Below are 22,286 nucleotides of genomic sequence, written 5' to 3'. Positions count from 1 at the left end.
AACCCTCGTCTGCATATGAAAAGAAAAAAGGGATGTGCAGGGCATGGCGTCCTTTTGTGGCGCTTGGATGACCCTTAATTCGCATTAAACATCTCCACCCTCCTTCGGTGTGGGGCTCATGTTGGCTATGCCCCAGCCCCTGAAGCATTCAAGATGATTTCTTGCAGCAGCTGGGCACTGTAACAGCTCCAGAGCTGTTCTGTAAAGCATGTAAAAGGGTGTGGGCCCTGCAGCACTACCTGTAGTATGCATTGTGCGTTGGAAGGCACAAAGTAAGCAGATGGGAGAGGTCAGGATAGTGCGCAAGGGCATAGAAGGGAGCGGCTCAAAAAAAGAGAAGTGGAAACAGACAGCAAACTAGGCTGGAGAAAGACCTGAGACAAAGAGATCTGAATTATACGAGAGCCGACCAGAGGAAACACAAATTATGCAGTCAAGTTTCCCACATTTGGGGAAATCGCAGGAGCAGCACACCCAGAGTGCAATGGGTGAGCCTTGCCCTGGGAGAAGCACCTTCCTGATCATAGTATCTCACCTGGCAGGTAAGTAGGAGTTGGGCTAGAGCTGGGGAGGGTCGCTGCTCGGGCACCCCCTTGTCAAGTGAAGGAGATCCAACTGAGGCAGCACAAGGGAACTCTCGAAAGAAGAACAAGGCTAGAGGAAGATCTGAGACAAAGAAATCTGACTTTTACCAGAGCTGAGCAGAGGAAAGCACAAACACAGTCCCCCTCTACCACAAATAATGCAGTCGAGTTTCCCACATTTGGGGAAATCACAGGGGTCAGCATACCCAGAATGCAATGAATGAACCTCACCCTGGGAGAACAATCTTCATGACCATGGTATCTCCTATGCAAAATAAGTATGATTTGGGATAGGGCTGGGGAGGGCCGCTGCTCAGGCACATCTCTGTCAAGTAAAGGAGATTCAACTGAGGCAGCACAAGGGAACTCTCATCTGGGGACAACAACTGCAGGGAGAACACATATTTTCAGATGAACATGGGAGGGCAGAAGGCTGCCTAATACTGAAGCACCCCCAAACAACAAACCAAATGCAACAACTAGTGCAAGCATTCCTGGGGGAAGGCCTGCAGCAGATTGATTTGCATATGGTAATGCCATCCAAGCAGTGGGTCAAAGTTGGCTTCAGCCCTCGTCTGCATATGAAAAGAGAAAAGGGGCGTGCAGGGCATGGCGGCCTTTTGCGGCGCTTGGGTGACCCTTAGTTCGCATTAAACACCCCCACCCTCCTTCGGTGTGGGGCTCATGTTGGCAATGCCCCAGCCCCTGAAGCATTCAAGCTGATTTCTTGCAGCAGCTGGGTACTGTAACAGCTCCAGAGCTGCTCTGTGAGGCAAGTAAAAGGGTGTGGGCCCTGCAGCACTACCTGTAGTTTGCATTGTGTGTTGGAAGGCACAAAGTAAGCAGACGGGAGAAGTCAGGATAGTGCGCAAGGGCATAGAAGGGAGCGGCTCAAGAAAAGAGAAGTGGAAACAGACAGCAAACTAGGCTGGAGAGAGACCTGAGACAAAGAGATCTGAATTATACGAGAGACGACCAGGGGAAACACAAATTATGCAGTCAAGTTTCCCACATTTGGGGAAATCACAGGGGCAGCACACCCAGAGTGCAATGGGTGAGCCTTGCCCTGGGAGAAGCACCTACATGATCATAGTATCTCACCTGGCAGGTAAGTAGGAGTTGGGCTAGAGCTGGGGAGGGTCGCTGCTCGGGTACCCCCCTGTCAAGTGAAGGAGATCCAACTGAGGCAGCACAAGGGAACTCTCGAAAGAGGAACAAGGCTAGAGGAAGATCTGAGACAAAGAAATCTGATTTTTACCAGAGTTGACCAGAAGAAAGCACAAACACAGTCCCCCACTACCACAAATAATGCAGTCGAGTTTCCCACATTTGGGGAAATCACAGGGGTCAGCATACCCAGAATGCAATGAATGAACCTCACCCTGGGAGAACAATCTTCATGACCATGGTATCTCCTATGCAAAATAAGTATGATTTGGGATAGGGCTGGGGAGGGCCGCTGCTCAGGCACATCTCTGTCAAGTAAAGGAGATTCAACTGAGGCAGCACAAGGGAACTCTCATCTGGGGACAACAACTGCTGGGAGAACACATATTTTCAGATGAACATGGGAGGGCAGAAGGCTGCCTAATACTGAAGCACCCCCAAACAACAAACCAAATGCAACAACTAGTGCAAGCATTCCTGGGGGAAGGCCTGCAGCAGATGGATTTGCATATGGTGATGTCATCCAAGCAGTGGGTCAAAGTTGGCTTCAACCCTCGTCTGCATATGAAAAGAAAAAAGGGATGTGCAGGGCATGGTGTCCTTTTGTGGCGCTTGGATGACCCCTCCTTCGGTGTGGGGCTCATGTTGGCTATGCCCCAGCCCCTGAAGCATTCAAGATGATTTCTTGCAGCAGCTGGGCACTGTAACAGCTCCAGAGTTGCTCTGTAAAGCATGTAAAAGGGTGTGGGCCCTGCAGCACTACCTGTAGTATGCATTGTGCGTTGGAAGGCACAAAGTAAGCAGACGGGAGAGGTCAGGATAGTGCGCAACTGCATAGAAGGGAGCGGCTCAAGAAAAGAGAAGTGGAAACAGACAGCAAACTAGGCTGGAGAAAGACCTGAGACAAAGAGATCTGAATTATATGAGAGCCGACCAGAGGAAACACAAATTATGCAGTCAAGTGTCCCACATTTGGGGAAATCGCAGGAGCAGCACACCCAGAGTGCAATGGGTGAGCCTTGCCCTGGGAGAAGCACCTTCCTGATCATAGTATCTCACCTGGCAGGTAAATAGGAGTTGGGCTAGAGCTGGGGAGGGTCGCTGCTCGTGCACCCCCCTGTCAAGTGAAGGAGATCCAACTGAGGCAGCACAAGGGAACTCTCGAAAGAAGAACAAGGCTAGAGGAAGATCTGAGACAAAGAAATCTGACTTTTACCAGAGCTGACCAGAGGAAAGCACAAACACAGTCCCCCACTACCACAAATAATGCAGTCGAGTTTCCCACATTTGGGGAAATCACAGGGGTCAGCATACCCAGAATGCAATGAATGAACCTCACCCTGGGAGAACAATCTTCATGACCATGGTATCTCCTATGCAAAATAAGTATGATTTGAGATAGGGCTTGGGAGGGCCGCTGCTCAGGCACATCTCTGTCAAGTAAAGGAGATTCAACTGAGGCAGCACAAGGGAACTCTCATCTGGGGACAACAACTGCAGGGAGAACACATATTTTCAGATGAACATGGGAGGGCAGAAGGCTGCCTAATACTGAAGCACCCCCAAACAACAAACCAAATGCAACAACTAGTGCAAGCATTCCTGGGGGAAGGCCTGCAGCAGATTGATTTGCATATGGTAATGCCATCCAAGCAGTGGGTCAAAGTTGGCTTCAACCCTCGTCTGCATATGAAAAGAGAAAAGGGGCGTGCAGGGCATGGCGGCCTTTTGCGGCGCTTGGATGACCCCTAGTTCGCATTAAACACCTCCACCCTCCTTCGGTGTGGGGCTCATGTTGGCTATGCCCCAGCCCCTGAAGCATTCAAGCTGATTTCTTGCAGCAGCTGGGCACTGTAACAGCCCCAGAGCTGCTCTGTAAGGCAAGTAAAAGGGTGTGGGCCCAGAAGTACTACCTGTAGTTTGCATTGTGCATTGGAAAGCACAAAGTAAGCAGACGGGAGAAGTCAGGATAGTGCGCAAGGGCATAGAAGGGAGCGGCTCAAGAAAAGAGAAGTGGAAACAGACAGCAAACTAGGCTGGAGAGAGACCTGAGACAAAGAGATCTGAATTATACGAGAGCCGACCAGGGGAAACACAAATTATGCAGTCAAGTTTCCCACATTTGGGGAAATCGCAGGAGCAGCACACCCAGAGTGCAATGGGTGAGCTTTGCCCTGGGAGAAGCACCTTCATGATCATAGTATCTCACCTGGCAGGTAAGTAGGAGTTGGGCTAGAGCTGGGGAGGGTTGCTGCTCGGGTACCCCCCTGTCAAGTGAAGGAGATCCAACTGAGGCAGCGCAAGGGAACTCTAGAAAAAAGAACAAGGCTAGAGGAAGATCTGAGACAAAGAAATCTGACTTTTACCAGAGCTGACCAGAGGAAAGCACAAACACAGTCCCCCACTACCACAAATAATGCAGTCGAGTTTCCCACATTTGGGGAAATCATAGGGGTCAGCATACCCAGAATGCAATGAATGAACCTCACCCTGGGAGAACAATCTTCATGACCATGGTATCTCCTATGCAAAATAAGTATGATTTGGGATAGAGCTGGGGAGGGCCGCTGCTCAGGCACATCTCTGTCAAGTAAAGGAGATTCAACTGAGGCAGCACAAGGGAACTCTCATCTGGGGACAACAACTGCAGGGAGAACACATATTTTCAGATGAACATGGGAGGGCAGAAGGCTGCCTAATACTGAAGCACCCCCAAACAACAAACCAAATGCAACAACTAGTGCAAGCATTCCTGGGGGAAGGCCTGCAGCAGATGGATTTGCATATGGTGATGTCATCCAAGCAGTGGGTCAAAGTTGGCTTCAACCCTCGTCTGCATATGAAAAGAGAAAAGGGGCGTGCAGGGCATGGCGGCCTTTTGCGGCGCTTGGATGACCCCTAGTTCGCATTAAACACCTCCACCCTCCTTCGGTGTGGGGCTCATGTTGGCTATGCCCCAGCCCCTTAAGCATTCAAGCTGATTTCTTGCAGCAGCTGGGCACTGTAACAGCTCCAGAGCTGCTCTGTAAGGCAAGTAAAAGGGTCTCTGTGGCGCAATCAGTTAGTATGTACGGCTATTAACCAAAAGGTTGGTGGTTCAATCCCACCCAGGGACCTGATTGACTTTGTGATCAGATTTTGGTGATATTTAAGTAGACAAGTCAAAATTTCAAACCCCCTCTTATTGTGTAGGGTACCTGGCCTTCTCTGATGTAATCAGAGTTAGATTTGATTCAGTGATTTTATAAAAAACAGCTAGGAAGCACAATTTAGCAGTGGGTTGCAGAGAAAAAAAATATGCTGGCAGAAAAATCCAATTGAGTGATTAAACAGCTCTTCATTTTCTGGCTTTATTTTTATGCTAACAAATTTGTTCTCTGAAAAGTGTCCACAAAGCCAAGTCTCTGATTAACACCTTTGTAAGGATGGTTTTTCACCTATTACTAAATTAAACTTGCTTCATTGGAAAGGCAGCAAGATGCATCCTCATTTCAATGTCTACTGAAATAATACAAGTTGACACCAGGAAACATTAACGCCACTGCATCCTTGCTGCTTTCTCATGTGGAAGTCTGTTTAATGTGAAAACAAGGTGATATCTAATTAGCACACAGGTAAGGAATTAAGAAAATCTTTATTTAAGGGTGAAGATGTTTCTCACAAAATTGTTGACCCAATGCATCATTGAAATTCAAGCTGGAAAGATGAATTTGATATATCACTTGTACATTTTGTATTGCTCTTCTGGTGACAATGTAGTTTGTTTTTGTCAATTACCATTTTAATAATAGGGTAAAGAAAATGAAGTGGATTTTTGAAAGAAAACAATACTGTCAATATACTATTAAAACAAATTAAAATGGTAAAAGTTATTGTACTTTAAGTAAAAATAAAAGAGACAAAATATCAATCCCAGTTTTGGATTACTTTAATTAACAAAAAAAAATGCATATAGCAGAGGATAGTTTCAATCTGCCTACCTCTGGGTTATGGGCCCAGCATGCTTCCATTGCAGTACTCTGCTGCACATGTAAGTGCAAGAGATCCTGAAGCACTCACTCATCATGGGAAAGTACCAATGTGTTTCTTCGTTGGTTGATGGAAGAAACATCTTACAAAAACTCTCCAGATTATTGACTTTTTAAAGTTTTGCTAGGAAACGTTTTAGATGAATGCTTATTAGCCTTTGTCAGTATGGACTTTTGCAAAGTGTCTCTGTGGCGCAATCAGTTAGTATGTACGGCTATTAACCAAAAGGTTGGTGGTTCAATCTTACTCAGGGACCTAATTGACCTTGTTATCAGATTTTGGTGATCTTTAAGTAGACAAGTCAAATTTCATACCCCCTGTTATGGTGTAGGGTACCTGGCCTTCTCTGATGTAATCAGAGTTAGATTTGATTCAGTGATTTTATAAAAACATCTAGGAAGCACAATTTAGCAGTGGGTTGCAGAGAAAAAGAAATATGCTGGCAAAAAAATCAAATTGCGTGATTAAACAGCTCTTCATTTTCTGGCTTTATTTTTATGCTAACAAATTTGTTCTCTGAAAAGTGTCCACAAAGCCAAGTCTCTGATTAACACCTTTGTAAGGATGGTTTTTCACCTATTACTAAATTAAACTTGCTTCATTGGAAAGGCAGCAAGATGCATCCTCATTTCAATGTCTACTGAAATAATACAGGTTGACACCAGGAAATATTAACGCCACTGCATCCTTGCTGCTTTCTCATGTGGAAGTCTGTTTAATGTGAAAACAAGGTGATATCTAATTAGCACACAGGTAAGAAATTACGAAAATCTTTATTTAAGGGTGAAGATGTTTCTCACAAAATTGTTGCCCCAATGCATCATTGAAATTCAAGCTGGAAATATGATTTTAATATATCACTTGTACATTTTGTATTGCTCTTCTGGAGACAATGTAGTTTTTTTTGTCAATTACCATTTTAATAATAGGGTAAAGAAAATTAAGTGGATTTTTGAAAGAAAACTATACTGTCAATATACTATTAAAACAAATTAAAATGGTAAAAGTTATTGTACTTTAAGTAAAAATAAAAGAGCAAAAATATCAATCCCAGTTTTGATTACTTAAATTAACAAAAAAAAAATGCATATAGCAAAGGACAGTTTCAATCTGCCTACCTCTGGGTTATGGGTCCAGCATGCTTCCATTGCAGTACTCTGCTGCACATGTAAGTGCAAGAGATCCTGAAGCACTCACTCATCATGGGAAAGTACCAATGTGTTTATTCGTTGGTTGATGGAAGAAACATCTTACATAAACTCTCCAGATTATTGATTTTTTTATGTTTTTCTAGGAAACGTTCTAGATGTATGCTTATTAGCCTTTGTCAGTATGGACTCTGTGGCGCAATCGGTTAGTGTGTTTGGCTATTAACCAAAAGGTTGGTGGTTCAATCCCACCCAGGGATGTAATTAACCTTGTGATCAGATTTTGGTGATATTTAAGTAGACAAGTCAAAATTTCAAACATCCTCTTATGGTGTAGGGTACATGGCCTTCTCTGATGTAATCAGAGTTAGATTTGATTCAGTGATTTTATAAAAAACAGCTAGGAAGCACAATTTAGCAGTGGGTTGCAGAGAAAAAAAATATGCTGGCAGAAAAATCCAATCGAGTGATTTAACAGCTCTTCATTTTCTGGCTTTATTTTTATGCTAACAAATTTGTTCTCTGAAAAGTGTCCACAAAGCCAAGTCTCTGATTAACACCTTTGTAAGGATGGTTTTTCACCTATTACTAAATTAAACTTGCTTCATTGGAAAGGCAGCAAGATGCATCCTCATTTCAATGTCTACTGAAATAATACAAGTTGACACCAGGAAACATTAACGCCACTGCATCCTTGCTGCTTTCTCATGTGGAAGTCTGTTTAATGTGAAAACAAGGTGATATCTAATTAGCACACAGGTAAGGAATTAGGAAAATCTTTATTTAAGGGTGAAGATGTTTCTCACAAAATTGTTGACCCAATGCATCATTGAAATTCAAGCTGGAAAGATGATTTTAATATATCACTTGTACATTTTGTATTGCTCTTCTGGTGACAATGTAGTTTGTTTTTGTCAATTACCATTTTAATAATAGGGTAAAGAAAATTAAGTGGATTTTTGAAAGAAAACAATACTGTCAATATACTATTAAAACAAATTAAAATGGTAAAAGTTATTGTACTTTAAGTAAAAATAAAAGAGCCAAAATATCAATCCCTGTTTTGGATTACTTAAATTAACAAACAAAAAAATGCATATAGCAGAGGATAGTTTCAATCTGCCTACCTCTGGGTTATGGGCCCAGCATGCTTCCATTGCTGTACTCTGCTGCACATGTAAGTGCAAGAGATCCTGAAGCACTCACTCATCATGGGAAAGTACCAATGTGTTTCTTCGTTGGTTGATTAGAAGAAACATCTTACAAAAACTCTCCAGATTATTGACTTTTTTAAGTTTTTCTAGGAAACGTTTTAGATGAATGCTTATTAGCCTTTGTCAGTATGAACTTTTGCAAAGTGTCTCTGTGGCGCAATCAGTTAGTATGTACGGCTATTAACCAAAAGGTTGGTGGTTCAATCCCACCCAGGGACCTAATTGACCTTGTTATCAGATTTTGGTGATCTTTAAGTAGACAAGTCAAATTTCATACCCCCTGTTATGGTGTAGGGTACCTGGCCTTCTCTGATGTAATCAGAGTTAGATTTGATTCAGTGATTTTATAAAAACATCTAGGAAGCACAATTTAGCAGTGGGTTGCAGAGAAAAAGAAATATGCTGGCAAAAAAATCAAATTGCGTGATTAAACAGCTCAATTTCTGGCTTTATTTTTATGCTAACAAATTTGTTCTCTGAAAAGTGTCCACAAAGCCAAGTCTCTGATTAACACCTTTGTAAGGATGGTTTTTCACCTATTACTAAATTAAACTTGCTTCATTGGAAAGGCAGCAAGATGCATCCTCATTTCAATGTCTACTGAAATAATACAAGTTGACACCAGGAAACATTAACGCCACTGCATCCTTGCTGCTTTCTCATGTGGAAGTCTGTTTAATGTGAAAACAAGGTGATATCTAATTAGCACACAGGTAAGGAATTAAGAAAATCTTTATTTAAGGGTGAAGATGTTTCTCACAAAATCGTTGCCCCAATGCATCATTGAAATTCAAGCTGGAAAGATGATTTTAATATATCACTTGTACATTTTGTATTGCTCTTCTGGTGACAATGTAGTTTGTTTTTGTCAATTACCATTTTAATAATAGGGTAAAGAAAATTAAGTGGATTTTTGAAAGAAAACAATACTGTCAATATACTATTAAAACAAATTAAAATGGTAAAAGTTATTGTACTTTAAGTAAAAATAAAAGAGCCAAAATATCAATCCCAGTTTTGGATTACTTTAATTAACAAAAAAAAAAAGCATACAGCAGAGGATAGTTTCAATCTGCCTACCTCTGGGTTATGGGTCCAGCATGCTTCCATTGCTGTACTCTGCTGCACATGTAAGTGCAAGAGATCCTGAAGCACTCACTCATCATGGGAAAGTACCAATGTGTTTCTTCGTTGGTTGATGGAAGAAACATCTTACAAAAACTCTCCAGATTATTGACTTTTTAAAGTTTTGCTAGGAAACGTTTTAGATGAATGCTTATTAGCCTTTGTCATTATGGACTTTTGCAAAGTGTCTCTGTGGCGCAATCAGTTAGTATGTACGGCTATTAACCAAAAGGTTGGTGGTTCAATCCCACCTAGGGACCTAATTGACCTTGTTATCAGATTTTGGTGATCTTTAAGTAGACAAGTCAAAATTTCAAACCCCCTGTTATGGTGTAGGGTACTTGGCCTTCTCTGATGTAATCAGAGTTAGATTTGATTCAGTGATTTTATAAAAACAGCTAGGAAGCACAATTTAGCAGTGGGTTGCAGAGAAAAAGAAATATGCTGGGAAAAAAATCAAATTGCGTGATTAAACAGCTCTTCATTTTCTGGCTTTATTTTTATGCTAACAAATTTGTTCTCTGAAAAATGTCCACAAAGCCAAGTCTCTGATTAACACCTTTGTAGGGATGGTTTTTCACCTATTACTAAATTAAACTTGCTTCATTGGAAAGGCAGCAAGATGCATCCTCATTTCAATGTCTACTGAAATAATACAGGTTGACACCAGGAAACATTAACGCCACTGCATCCTTGCTGCTTTCTCATGTGGAAGTCTGTTTAATATGAAAACAAGGTGATATCTAATTAGCACACAGGTAAGGAATTAAGAAAATCTTTATTTAAGGGTGAAGATGTTTCTCACAAAATCGTTGCCCCAATGCATCATTGAAATTCAAGCTGGAAAGATGATTTTAATATATCACTTGTACATTTTGTATTGCTCTTCTGGTGACAATGTAGTTTGTTTTTGTCAATTACCATTTTAATAATAGGGTAAAGAAAATGAAGTGGATTTTTGAAAGAAAACAATACTGTCAATATACTATTAAAACAAATTAAAATGGTAAAAGTTATTGTACTTTAAGTAAAAATAAAAGAGCCAAAATATCAATCCCAGTTTTGGATTACTTTAATTAACAAAAAAAAATGCATATAGCAGAGGATAGTTTCAATCTGCCTACCTCTGGGTTATGGGCCCAGCATGCTTCCATTGCTGTACTCTGCTGCACATGTAAGTGCAAGAGATCCTGAAGCACTCACTCATCATGGGAAAGTACCAATGTGTTTATTCATTGGTTGATGGAAGAAACATCTTACAAAAACTCTCCAGATTATTGATTTTTTAATGTTTTTCTAGGAAACGTTCTAGATGTATGCTTATTAGCCTTTGTCACTTGTACATTTTGTATTGCTCTTCTGGTGACAATGTAGTTTGTTTTTGTCAATTACCATTTTAATAATAGGGTAAAGAAAATTAAGTGGATTTTTGAAAGAAAACAATACTGTCAATATACTATTAAAACAAATTAAAATGGTAAAAGTTATTGTACTTTAAGTAAAAATAAAAGAGTCAAAATATCAATCCCAGTTTTGGATTACTTTAATTAACAAAAAAAATGCATATAGCAGAGGATAGTTTCAATCTGCCTACCGCTGGGTTATGGGCACAGCATGCTTCCATTGCTGTACTCTGCTGCACATGTAAGTGCAAGAGATCCTGAAGCACTCACTCATCATGGGAAAGTACCAATGTGTTTCTTCGTTGGTTGATGGAAGAAACATCTTACAAAAACTCTCCAGATTATTGACTTTTTAAAGTTTTTCTAGGAAACGTTTTAGATGAATGCTTATTAGCCTTTGTCAGTATTTACTTCTGCAAAGTGTCTCTGTGGCGCAATCAGTTAGTGTGTACGGCTACTAACCAAAATGTTGGTGGTTCAATCACACCCAGGGACGTAATTGACCTTGTGATCAGATTTTGGTGATCTTTAAGTAGACAAGTCAAAATTTCAAACCCCCTGTTATGGTGTAGGGTACCTGGCCTTCTCTGATGTAATCAGAGTTAGATTTGATTCAGTGATTTTATAAAAACAGCTAGGAAGCACAATTTAGCAGTGGGTTGCAGAGAAAAAGAAATATGCTGGCAAAAAAATCCAATTGAGTGATTAAACAGCTCTTCATTTTCTGGCTTTATTTTTATGCTAACAAATTTGTTCTCTGAAAAGTGTCCACAAAGCCAAGTCTCTGATTAACACCTTTGTAGGGATGGTTTTTCACCTATTACTAAATTAAACTTGCTTCATTGGAAAGGCAGCAAGATGCATCCTCATTTCAATGTCTACTGAAATAATACAGGTTGACACCAGGAAACATTAACGCCACTGCATCCTTGCTGCTTTCTCATGTGGAAGTCTGTTTAATGTGAAAACAAGGTGATATCTAATTAGCACACAAGTAAGGAATTAAGAAAATCTTTATTTAAGGGTGAAGATGTTTCTCACAAAATCGTTGCCCCAATGCATCATTGAAATTCAAGCTGGAAAGATGATTTTAATATATCACTTGTACATTTTGTATTGCTCTTCTGGTGACAATGTAGTTTGTTTTTGTCAATTAACCATTTTAATAATAGGGTAAAGAAAATTAAGTGGATTTTTGAAAGAAAACAATACTGTCAATATACTATTAAAACAAATTAAAATGGTAAAAGTTATTGTACTTTAAGTAAAAATAAAAGAGCCAAAATATCAATCCCAGTTTTGGATTACTTTAATTAACAAAAAAAAATGCATATAGTAGAGGATAGTTTCAATCTGCCTACCTCTGGGTTATGGGCCCAGCATGCTTCCATTGCTGTACTCTGCTGCACATGTAAGTGCAAGAGATCCTGAAGCACTCACTCATCATGGGAAAGTACCAATGTGTTTCTTCGTTGGTTGATGGAAGAAACATCTTACAAAAACTCTCCAGATTATTGACTTTTTAAAGTTTTTCTAGGAAACGTTTTAGATGAATGCTTATTAGCCTTTGTCAGTATTTTCTTCTGCAAAGTGTCTCTGTGGCGCAATCAGTTAGTGTGTATGGCTACTAACCAAAAGGTTAGTGGTTCAATCACACCCAGGGACGTAATTGACCTTGTGATCAGATTTTGGTGATCTTTAAGTAGACAAGTCAAAATTTCAAACCCCCTGTTATGGTGTAGGGTACCTGGCCTTCTCTGATGTAATCAGAGTTAGATTTGATTCAGTGATTTTATAAAAACAGCTAGGAAGCACAATTTAGCAGTGGGTTGCAGAGAAAAAGAAATATGCTGGCAAAAAAATCCAATTGAGTGATTAAACAGCTCTTCATTTTCTGGCTTTATTTTTATGCTAACAAATTTGTTCTCTGAAAAGTGTCCACAAAGCCAAGTCTCTGATTAACACCTTTGTAGGGATGGTTTTTCACCTATTACTAAATTAAACTTGCTTCATTGGAAAGGCAGCAAGATGCATCCTCATTTCAATGTCTACTGAAATAATACAGGTTGACACCAGGAAACATTAACGCCACTGCATCCTTGCTGCTTTCTCATGTGGAAGTCTGTTTAATGTGAAAACAAGGTGATATCTAATTAGCACACAGGTAAGGAATTAAGAAAATCTTTATTTAAGGGTGAAGATGTTTCTCATAAAATCGTTGCCCCAATGCATCATTGAAATTCAAGCTGGAAAGATGATTTTAATATATCACTTGTACATTTTGTATTGCTCTTCTGGCAGTTGTTGTCCCCAGATGAGAGTTCCCTTGTGCTGCCTCAGTTGAATCTCCTTTACTTGACAGAGATGTGCCTGAGCAGCGGCCCTCCCCAGCCCTATCCCAAATCATACTTATTTTGCATAGGAGATACCATGGTCATGAAGATTGTTCTCCCAGGGTGAGATTCATTCATTGCATTCTGGGTATGCTGACCCCTGTGATTTCCCCAAATGTGGGAAACTCAACTGCATTATTTGTGGTAGTGGGGGACTGTGTTTGTGCTTTCTTCTGGTCAACTCTGGTAAAAATCAGATTTCTTTGTCTCAGATCTTTCTCTAGCCTTGTTCCTCTTTCGAGAGTTCCCTTGTGCTGCCTCAGTTGGATCTCCTTCACTTGACAGGGGGGTACCCGAGCAGCGACCCTTCGCAGCTCTAGCCCAACTCCTACTTACCTGCCAGGTGAGATACTATGATCATGCAGGTGCTTCTCCCAGGGCAAGGCTCACCCATTGCACTCTGGGTGTGCTGCCCCTGTGATTTCCCCAAATGAGGGAAACTTGACTGCATAATTTGTGTTTCCCCTGGTCGGCTCTCATATAATTCAGATCTCTTTGTCTCAGGTCTCTCTCCAGCCTAGTTTGCTGTCTGTTTCCACTTCTCTTTTCTTGAGCCGCTCCCTTCTATGCCCTTGCGCACTATCCTGACTTCTCCCGTCTGCTTACTTTGTGCCTTCCAACACACAATGCAAACTACAGGTAGTGCTGCAGGGCCCACACCCTTTTACTTGCCTCACAGAGCAGCTCTGGAGCTGTTACAGTGCCCAGCTGCTGCAAGAAATCAGCTTGAATGCTTCAGGGGCTGGGGCATTGCCAACATGAGCCCCACACCGAAGGAGGGTGGGGGTGTTTAATGCGAACTAAGGGTCACCCAAGCGCCGCAAAAGGCCGCCATGCCCTGCACGCCCCTTTTCTCTTTTCATATGCAGACGAGGGTTGAAGCCAACTTTGACCCACTGCTTGGATGGCATTACCATATGCAAATCAATCTGCTGCAGGCCTTCCCCCAGGAATGCTTGCACTAGTTGTTGCATTTGGTTTGTTGTTTGGGGGTGCTTCAGTATTAGGCAGCCTTCTGCCCTCCCATGTTCATCTGAAAATATGTGTTCTCCCTGCAGTTGTTGTCCCCAGATGAGAGTTCCCTTGTGCTGCCTCAGTTGAATCTCCTTTACTTGACAGAGATGTGCCTGAGCAGCGGCCCTCCCCAGCCCTATCCCAAATCATACTTATTTTGCATAGGAGATACCATGGTCATGAAGATTGTTCTCCCAGGGTGAGGTTCATTCATTGCATTCTGGGTATGCTGACTCCTATGATTTCCCCAAATGTGGGAAACTCAACTGCATTATTTGTGGTAGTGGGGGACTATGTTTGTGCTTTCCTCTGGTCAGCTCTGGTAAAAGTCAGATTTATTTGTCTCAGATCTTCCTCTAGCCTTGTTCTTCTTTCGAGAGTTCCCTTGTGCTGCCTCAGTTGGATCTCCTTCACTTGACAGGGGGGTGCCCGAGCATCGACCCTCCCCAGCTCAAGCCCAACTCCTACTTACCTGCCAGGTGAGATACTATGATCATGAAGGTGCTTCTCCCAGGGCAAGGCTCACCCATTGCACTCTGGGTGTGCTGCTCCTGTGATTTCCCCAAATGTGGGAAACTTGACTGCATAATTTGTGTTTCCCCTGGTCAGCTCTCGTATAATTCAGATCTGTTTGTCTCAGGTCTCTCTCCAGCCTAGTTTGCTGTCTGTTTCAACTTCTCTTTTCTTGAGCCGCTCCCTTCTATGCCCTTGCGCACTATCTTGACTTCTCCCATCTGCTTACTTTGTGCCTTCCAACGCACAATGCGAACTACAGGTAGTGCTGCAGGGCCCACACCCTTTTACTTGCCTTACAGAGCAGCTCTGGAGCTATTACAGTGCCCAGCTGCTGCAAGTAATCAGCTTGAATGCTTCAGGGGCTGGGGCATAGCCAACAAGAGCCCCACACCGAAGTAGGGTGGAGGTGTTTAATGCGAACTAGGGGTCATCCAAGCGCCGCAAAAGGCCGCCATGCCCTGCACGCCCCTTTTCTCTTTTCATATGCAGACGAGGGTTGAAGCCAACTTTGACCCACTGCTTGGATGACATCACCATATGCAAATCCATCTGCTGCAGGCCTTCCCCCAGGAATGCTTGTACTAGTTATTGCATTTGGTTTGTTGTTTGGGGGTGCTTCAGTATTAGGCAGCCTTCTGCCCTCCCATGTTCATCTGAAAATATGTGTTCTCCCTGCAGTTGTTGTCCCCAGATGAGAGTTCCCTTGTGCTGCCTCAGTTGAATCTCCTTTACTTGACAGAGATGTGCCTGAGCAGCGGCCCTCCCCAGCCCTATCCCAAATCATACTTATTTTGCATAGGAGATACCATGGTCATGAAGATTGTTCTCCCAGGGTGAGGTTCATTCATTGCATTCTGGGTATGCTGACCCCTATGATTTCCCCAAATGTGGGAAACTCGACTGCATTATTTGTGGTAGTGGGGGACTGTGTTTGTGCTTTCCTCTGGTCAGCTCTGGTAAAAGCCAGATTTCTGTGTCTCAGATCTTCCTCTAGCCTTGTTCTTCTTTCGAGAGTTCTCTTGTGCTGCCTCAGTTGGATCTCCTTCACTTGACAGGGGGGTGCCCGAGCAGCGACCCTCCTCAGCTCTTGCCCAACTCCTACTTACCTGCCAGGTGAGATACTATGATCATGAAGGTGCTTCTCCCAGGGCAAGGCTCACCCATTGCACTCTGTGTGTGCTGCTCCAGCGATTTCCCCAAATGTGGGAAACTCGACTGCATAATTTGTGTTTCCCCTGGTCGGCTCTCATATAATTCAGATCTCTTTGTCTCAGGTCTCTCTCCAGCCTAGTTTGCTGTCTGTTTCCACTTCTCTTTTCTTGAGCCGCTCCCTTCTATGCCCTTGCGCACTATCTTGACTTCTCCCGTCTGCTTACTTTGTGCCTTCCAACGCACAATGCGAACTACAGGTAGTGCTGCAGGGCCCACACCCTTTTAGTTGCCTTACAGAGCAGCTCTGGAGCTGTTACAGTGCCCAGCTGCTGCAAGAAATCAGCTTGAATGTTCTTCGTTGATTGATGGAAGAAACATCTTACAAAAACTCTCCAGATTATTGACTTTTTAAAGTTTTTCTAGGAAACGTTCTAGATGAATGCTTATTAGCGTTTGTCAGAATGTAAGTTTGCAAAGTGTCACTGTGGCGCAATCAGTTAGCGTGTTCGGTTATTATCCAAAAGGTTGGTGGTTCAATCCCACCCAGGGACGTAATTTACCTTGTTATCTGATTTTGGTGATATTAAAGTAGACAAGTCAAAATTTCAAACCCCCTCTTATTGTGTAGGGTACCTGGCCTTCTCTGATGTAATCAGAGTTAGATTTGATTCAGTGATTTTATAAAAAACAGCTAGGAAGCACAATTTAGCAGTGGGTTGCAGAGAAAAAAAATATGCTGGCAGTAAAAATCCAATTGAGTGATTAAACAGCTCTTCATTTTCTGGCTTTATTTTTATGCTAACAAATTTGTTCTCTGAAAAGTGTCCACAAAGCCAAGTCTCTGATTAACACCTTTGTAAGGATGGTTTTTCACCTATTACTAAATTAAACTTGCTTCATTGGAAAGGCAGCAAGATGCATCCTCATTTCAATGTCTACTGAAATAATACAGGTTGACACCAGGAAACATTAACGCCACTGCATCCTTGCTGCTTTCTCATGTGGAAGTCTGTTTAATGTGAAAACAAGGTGATATCTAATTAGCACACAGGTAAGGAATTACGAAAATCTTTATTTAAGGGTGAAGATGTTTCTCACAAAATTGTTGCCCCAATGCATCATTGAAATTCAAGCTGGAAAGATGATTTTAATATATCACTTGTACATTTTGTATTGCTCTTCTGGTGACAATGTAGTTTTTTTTGTCAATTACCATTTTAATAACAGGGTAAAGAAAATTAAGTGGATTTTTGAAAGAAAACTATACTGTCAATATACTATTAAAACAAATTAAAATGGTAAAAGTTATTGTACTTTAAGTAAAAATAAAAGAGCAAAAATATCAATCCCAGTTTTGATTACTTAAATTAAAAAAAAATGCATATAGCAAAGGATAGTTTCAATCTGCCTACCTCTGGGTTATGGGTCCAGCATGCTTCCATTGCAGTACTCTGCTGCCCATGTAAGTGCAAGAGATCCTGAAGCACTCACTCATCATGGGAAAGTACCAATGTGTTTATTCGTTGGTTGATGGAAGAAACATCTTACAAAAACTCTCCAGATTATTGATTTTTTAATGTTTTTCTAGGAAACGTTCTAGATGTATGCTTATTAGCCTTTGTCAGTATGTACTTTTTGCAAAGTGTCTCTGTGGCGCAATCGGTTAGTGTGTTTGGCTATTAACCAAAAGGTTGGTGGTTCAATCCCACCCAGGGACGTAATTAACCTTGTGATCAGATTTTGGTGATATTTAAGTAGACAAATCAAAATTTCAAACCTCCTCTTATGGTGTAGGGTACATGGCCTTCTCTGATGTAATCAGAGTTAGATTTGATTCAGTGATTTTATAAAAAACAGCTAGGAAGCACAATCTAGCAGTGGGTTGCAGAGAAAAAAAATATGCTGGCAGAAAAATCCAATCGAGTGATTAAACAGCTCTTCATTTTCTGGCTTTATTTTTATGCTAACAAATTTGTTCTCTGAAAAGTGTCCACAAAGCCAAGTCTCTGATTAACACCTTTGTAAGGATGGTTTTTCACCTATTACTAAATTAAACTTGCTTCATTGGAAAGGCAGCAAGATGCATCCTCATTTCAATGTCTACTGAAATAATACAAGTTGACACCAGGAAACATTAACGCCACTGCATCCTTGCTGCTTTCTCATGTGGAAGTCTGTTTAATGTGAAAACAAGGTGATATCTAATTAGCACACAGGTAAGGAATTACGAAAATCTTTATTTAAGGGTTAAGATGTTTCTCACAAAATTGTTGACCCAATGCATCATTGAAATTCAAGCTGGAAAGATGATTTTAATATATCACTTGTACATTTTGTATTGCTCTTCTGGTGACAATGTAGTTTGTTTTTGTCAATTACCATTTTAATAATAGGGTAAAGAAAATGAAGTGGATTTTTGAAAGAAAACAATACTGTCAATATACTATTAAAACAAATTAAAATGGTAAAAGTTATTGTACTTTAAGTAAAAATAAAAGAGACAAAATATCAATCCCAGTTTTGGATTACTTTAATTAACAAAAAAAAATGCATATAGCAGAGGATAGTTTCAAAATTTCAAACCCCCTGTTATGGTGTAGGGTACCTGGCCTTCTCTGATGTAATCAGAGTTAGATTTGATTCAGTGATTTTATAAAAACAGCTAGGAAGCACAATTTAGCAGTGGGTTGCAGAGAAAAAAAATATGCTGGCAGAAAAATCCAATTGAGTGATTAAACAGCTCTTTATTTTCTGGCTTTATTTTTATGCTAACAAATTTGTTCTCTGAAAAGTGTCCACAAAGCCAAGTCTCTGATTAACACCTTTGTAAGGATGGTTTTTCACCTATTACTAAATTAAACTTGCTTCATTGGAAAGGCAGCAAGATGCATCCTCATTTCAATGTCTACTGAAATAATACAGGTTGACACCAGGAAACATTAACGCCACTGCATCCTTGCTGCTTTCTCATGTGGAAGTCTGTTTAATGTGAAAACAAGGTGATATCTAATTAGCACACAGGTAAGGAATTAAGAAAATCTTTATTTAAGGGTGAAGATGTTTCTCACAAAATCGTTGCCCCAATGCATCATTGAAATTCAAGCTGGAAAGATGATTTTAATATATCACTTGTACATTTTGTATTGCTCTTCTGGTGACAATGTAGTTTGTTTTTGTCAATTACCATTTTAATAATAGGGTAAAGAAAATGAAGTGGATTTTTGAAAGAAAACAATACTGTCAATATACTATTAAAACAAATTAAAATGGTAAAAGTTATTGTACTTTAAGTAAAAATAAAAGAGCCAAAATATCAATCCCAGTTTTGGATTACTTTAATTAACAAACAAAAAAATGCATATAGCAGATGATAGTTTCAATCTGCCTACCTCTGGGTTATGGGCCCAGCATTCTTCCATTGCTGTACTCTGCTGCACATGTAAGTGCAAGAGATCCTGAAGCACTCACTCATCATGGGAAAGTACCAATGTGTTTCTTCGTTGGTTGATAGAAGAAACATCTTACAAAAACTCTCCAGATTATTGACTTTTTTAAGTTTTTCTAGGAAACGTTTTAGATTAATGCTTATTAGCATTTGTCAGTATGTACTTTTGCAAAGTGTCTCTGTGGTGCAATCAGTTAGTGTGTACGGCTATTAACCAAAAGGTTGGTGGTTCAATCCCACCCAGGGACGTAATTGACCTTGTTATCAGATTTTGGTGATCTTTAAGTAGACAAGTCAAATTTCATACCCCCTGTTATGGTGTAGGGTACCTGGCCTTCTCTGATGTAATCAGAGTTAGATTTGATTCAGTGATTTTATAAAAACATCTAGGAAGCACAATTTAGCAGTGGGTTGCAGAGAAAAAGAAATATGCTGGCAAAAAAATCAAATTGCGTGATTAAACAGCTCTTCATTTTCTGGCTTTATTTTTATGCTAACAAATTTGTTCTCTGAAAAGTGTCCACAAAGCCAAGTCTCTGATTAACACCTTTGTAGGGATGGTTTTTCACCTATTACTAAATTAAACTTGCTTCATTGGAAAGGCAGCAAGATGTATCCTCATTTCAATGTCTACTGAAATAATACAGGTTGACACCAGGAAACATTAACGCCACTGCATCCTTGCTGCTTTCTCATGTGGAAGTCTGTTTAATGTGAAAACAAGGTGATATCTAATTAGCACACAGGTAAGGAATTAAGAAAATCTTTATTTAAGGGTGAAGATGTTTCTCACAAAATTATTGACCCAATGCATCATTGAAATTCAAGCTGGAAAGATGATTTTAATATATCACTTGTACATTTTGTATTGCTCTTCTGGTGACAATGTAGTTTGTTTTTGTCAATTACCATTTTAATAATAGGGTAAAGAAAATGAAGTGGATTTTTGAAAGAAAACAATACTGTCAATATACTATTAAAACAAATTAAAATGGTAAAAGTTATTGTACTTTAAGTAAAAATAAAAGAGACAAAATATCAATCCCAGTTTTGGATTACTTTAATTAACAAAAAAAATGCATATAGCAGAGGATAGTTTCAATCTGCCTACCTCTGGGTTATGGGCCCAGCATGCTTCCATTGCAGTACTCTGCTGCACATGTAAGTGCAAGAGATCCTGAAGCACTCACTCATCATGGGAAAGTACCAATGTGTTTCTTCGTTGGTTGATGGAAGAAACATCTTACAAAAACTCTCCAGATTATTGACTTTTTAAAGTTTTTCTAGGAAACGTTTTAGATGAATGCTTATTAGCCTTTGTCAGTATAGACTTTTGCAAAGTGTCTCTGTGGCGCAATCAGTTAGTATGTACGGCTATTAACCAAAAGGTTGGTGGTTCAATCCCACCCAGGGACTTAATTGACCTTGTTATCAGATTTTGGTGATCTTTAAGTAGACAAGTCAAAATTTCAAACCCCCTGTTATGGTGTAGGGTACCTGGCCTTCTCTGATGTAATCAGAGTTAGATTTGATTCAGTGATTTTATAAAAACAGCTAGGAAGCACAATTTAGCAGTGGGTTGCAGAGAAAAAAAATATGCTGGCAGAAAAATCCAATTGAGTGATTAAACAGCTCTTTATTTTCTGGCTTTATTTTTATGCTAACAAATTTGTTCTCTGAAAAGTGTCCACAAAGCCAAGTCTCTGATTAACACCTTTGTAAGGATGGTTTTTCACCTATTACTAAATTAAACTTGCTTCATTGGAAAGGCAGCAAGATGCATCCTCATTTCAATGTCTACTGAAATAATACAGGTTGACACCAGGAAACATTAACGCCACTGCATCCTTGCTGCTTTCTCATGTGGAAGTCTGTTTAATGTGAAAACAAGGTGATATCTAATTAGCACACAGGTAAGGAATTACGAAAATCTTTATTTAAGGGTGAAGATGTTTCTCACAAAATCGTTGCCCCAATGCATCATTGAAATTCAAGCTGGAAAGATGATTTTAATATATCACTTGTACATTTTGTATTGCTCTTCTGGTGACAATGTAGTTTGTTTTTGTCAATTACCATTTTAATAATAGGGTAAAGAAAATGAAGTGGATTTTTGAAAGAAAACAATACTGTCAATATACTATTAAAACAAATTAAAATGGTAAAAGTTATTGTACTTTAAGTAAAAATAAAAGAGCCAAAATGTCAATCCCAGTTTTGGATTACTTTTATTAACAAAAAAAAATGCATATAGCAGAGGATAGTTTCAATCTGCCTACCTCTGGGTTATGGGCCCAGCATGCTTCCATTGCAGTACTCTGCTGCACATGTAAGTGCAAGAGATCCTGAAGCACTCACTCATCATGGGAAAGTACCAATGTGTTTCTTCGTTGGTTGATGGAAGAAACATCTTACAAAAACTCTCCAGATTATTGACTTTTTAAAGTTTTTCTAGGAAACGTTTTAGATGAATGCTTATTAGCCTTTGTCAGTATGAACTTTTGCAAAGTGTCTCTGTGGCGCAATCAGTTAGTATGTACGGCTATTAACCAAAAGGTTGGTGGTTCAATCCCACCCAGGGACCTAATTGACCTTGTTATCAGATTTTGGTGATCTTTAAGTAGACAAGTCAAAATTTCAAACCCCCTGTTATGGTGTAGGGTACCTGGCCTTCTCTGATGTAATCAGAGTTAGATTTGATTCAGTGATTTTATAAAAACAGCTAGGAAGCACAATTTAGCAGTGGGTTGCAGAGAAAAAAAATATGCTGGCAGAAAAATCCAATTGAGTGATTAAACAGCTCTTTATTTTCTGGCTTTATTTTTATGCTAACAAATTTGTTCTCTGAAAAGTGTCCACAAAGCCAAGTCTCTGATTAACACCATTGTAAGGATGGTTTTTCACCTATTACTAAATTAAACTTGCTTCATTGGAAAGGCAGCAAGATGCATCCTCATTTCAATGTCTACTGAAATAATACAGGTTGACACCAGGAAACATTAACGCCACTGCATCCTTGCTGCTTTCTCATGTGGAAGTCTGTTTAATGTGAAAACAAGGTGATATCTAATTAGCACACAGGTAAGGAATTAAGAA

The 22,286-nt window shown here is 40.2% G+C and overlaps 13 non-coding genes and 2 pseudogenes across 13 annotated transcripts; 7 read left to right on the top strand and 8 right to left on the bottom strand.

Moving 5' to 3' along the window:
* Positions 1-387: 387 nt before the first annotated feature.
* LOC135007758 (U1 spliceosomal RNA) lies at positions 388-550 on the bottom strand. The gene has a single exon (XR_010207682.1). It is a non-coding gene; the product is annotated as a U1 spliceosomal RNA (small nuclear RNA).
* Positions 551-702: 152 nt separating this feature from the next.
* On the bottom strand, positions 703-866 carry LOC135007701 (U1 spliceosomal RNA). Its single transcript, XR_010207627.1, has one exon. It is a non-coding gene; the product is annotated as a U1 spliceosomal RNA (small nuclear RNA).
* A 671-nt stretch (positions 867-1,537) lies between these two features.
* Positions 1,538-1,700, bottom strand: LOC135007812 (U1 spliceosomal RNA). Its single transcript, XR_010207731.1, has one exon. It is a non-coding gene; the product is annotated as a U1 spliceosomal RNA (small nuclear RNA).
* A 152-nt stretch (positions 1,701-1,852) lies between these two features.
* LOC135007719 (U1 spliceosomal RNA) lies at positions 1,853-2,016 on the bottom strand. The gene has a single exon (XR_010207644.1). It is a non-coding gene; the product is annotated as a U1 spliceosomal RNA (small nuclear RNA).
* A 646-nt stretch (positions 2,017-2,662) lies between these two features.
* Positions 2,663-2,825, bottom strand: LOC135007798 (U1 spliceosomal RNA). The gene has a single exon (XR_010207720.1). It is a non-coding gene; the product is annotated as a U1 spliceosomal RNA (small nuclear RNA).
* A 152-nt stretch (positions 2,826-2,977) lies between these two features.
* LOC135007682 (U1 spliceosomal RNA) lies at positions 2,978-3,141 on the bottom strand. Its single transcript, XR_010207609.1, has one exon. It is a non-coding gene; the product is annotated as a U1 spliceosomal RNA (small nuclear RNA).
* Positions 3,142-3,812: 671 nt separating this feature from the next.
* On the bottom strand, positions 3,813-3,975 carry LOC135007774 (U1 spliceosomal RNA). Its single transcript, XR_010207697.1, has one exon. It is a non-coding gene; the product is annotated as a U1 spliceosomal RNA (small nuclear RNA).
* A 152-nt stretch (positions 3,976-4,127) lies between these two features.
* LOC135007713 (U1 spliceosomal RNA) lies at positions 4,128-4,291 on the bottom strand. Its single transcript, XR_010207639.1, has one exon. It is a non-coding gene; the product is annotated as a U1 spliceosomal RNA (small nuclear RNA).
* An 8,784-nt stretch (positions 4,292-13,075) lies between these two features.
* On the top strand, positions 13,076-13,239 carry LOC135007734 (U1 spliceosomal RNA). Its single transcript, XR_010207658.1, has one exon. It is a non-coding gene; the product is annotated as a U1 spliceosomal RNA (small nuclear RNA).
* A 152-nt stretch (positions 13,240-13,391) lies between these two features.
* LOC135007829 (U1 spliceosomal RNA) lies at positions 13,392-13,533 on the top strand (annotated as a pseudogene).
* A 692-nt stretch (positions 13,534-14,225) lies between these two features.
* Positions 14,226-14,389, top strand: LOC135007750 (U1 spliceosomal RNA). The gene has a single exon (XR_010207674.1). It is a non-coding gene; the product is annotated as a U1 spliceosomal RNA (small nuclear RNA).
* Positions 14,390-14,541: 152 nt separating this feature from the next.
* On the top strand, positions 14,542-14,704 carry LOC135007780 (U1 spliceosomal RNA). The gene has a single exon (XR_010207703.1). It is a non-coding gene; the product is annotated as a U1 spliceosomal RNA (small nuclear RNA).
* Positions 14,705-15,375: 671 nt separating this feature from the next.
* LOC135007712 (U1 spliceosomal RNA) lies at positions 15,376-15,539 on the top strand. The gene has a single exon (XR_010207638.1). It is a non-coding gene; the product is annotated as a U1 spliceosomal RNA (small nuclear RNA).
* Positions 15,540-15,691: 152 nt separating this feature from the next.
* On the top strand, positions 15,692-15,833 carry LOC135007809 (U1 spliceosomal RNA; annotated as a pseudogene).
* A 1,556-nt stretch (positions 15,834-17,389) lies between these two features.
* On the top strand, positions 17,390-17,463 carry TRNAN-AUU (transfer RNA asparagine (anticodon AUU)). The gene has a single exon. It is a non-coding gene; the product is annotated as a tRNA-Asn (tRNA).
* Positions 17,464-22,286: the final 4,823 nt, after the last annotated feature.

Source organism: Pseudophryne corroboree, unplaced genomic scaffold (genome assembly GCF_028390025.1).
Source record: "Pseudophryne corroboree isolate aPseCor3 unplaced genomic scaffold, aPseCor3.hap2 scaffold_221, whole genome shotgun sequence".
NCBI lineage: Eukaryota > Metazoa > Chordata > Amphibia > Anura > Myobatrachidae > Pseudophryne > Pseudophryne corroboree.
Note: the sequence above shows the minus strand (reverse complement) of the source record. Positions and strands in the feature narration are given on the sequence as shown.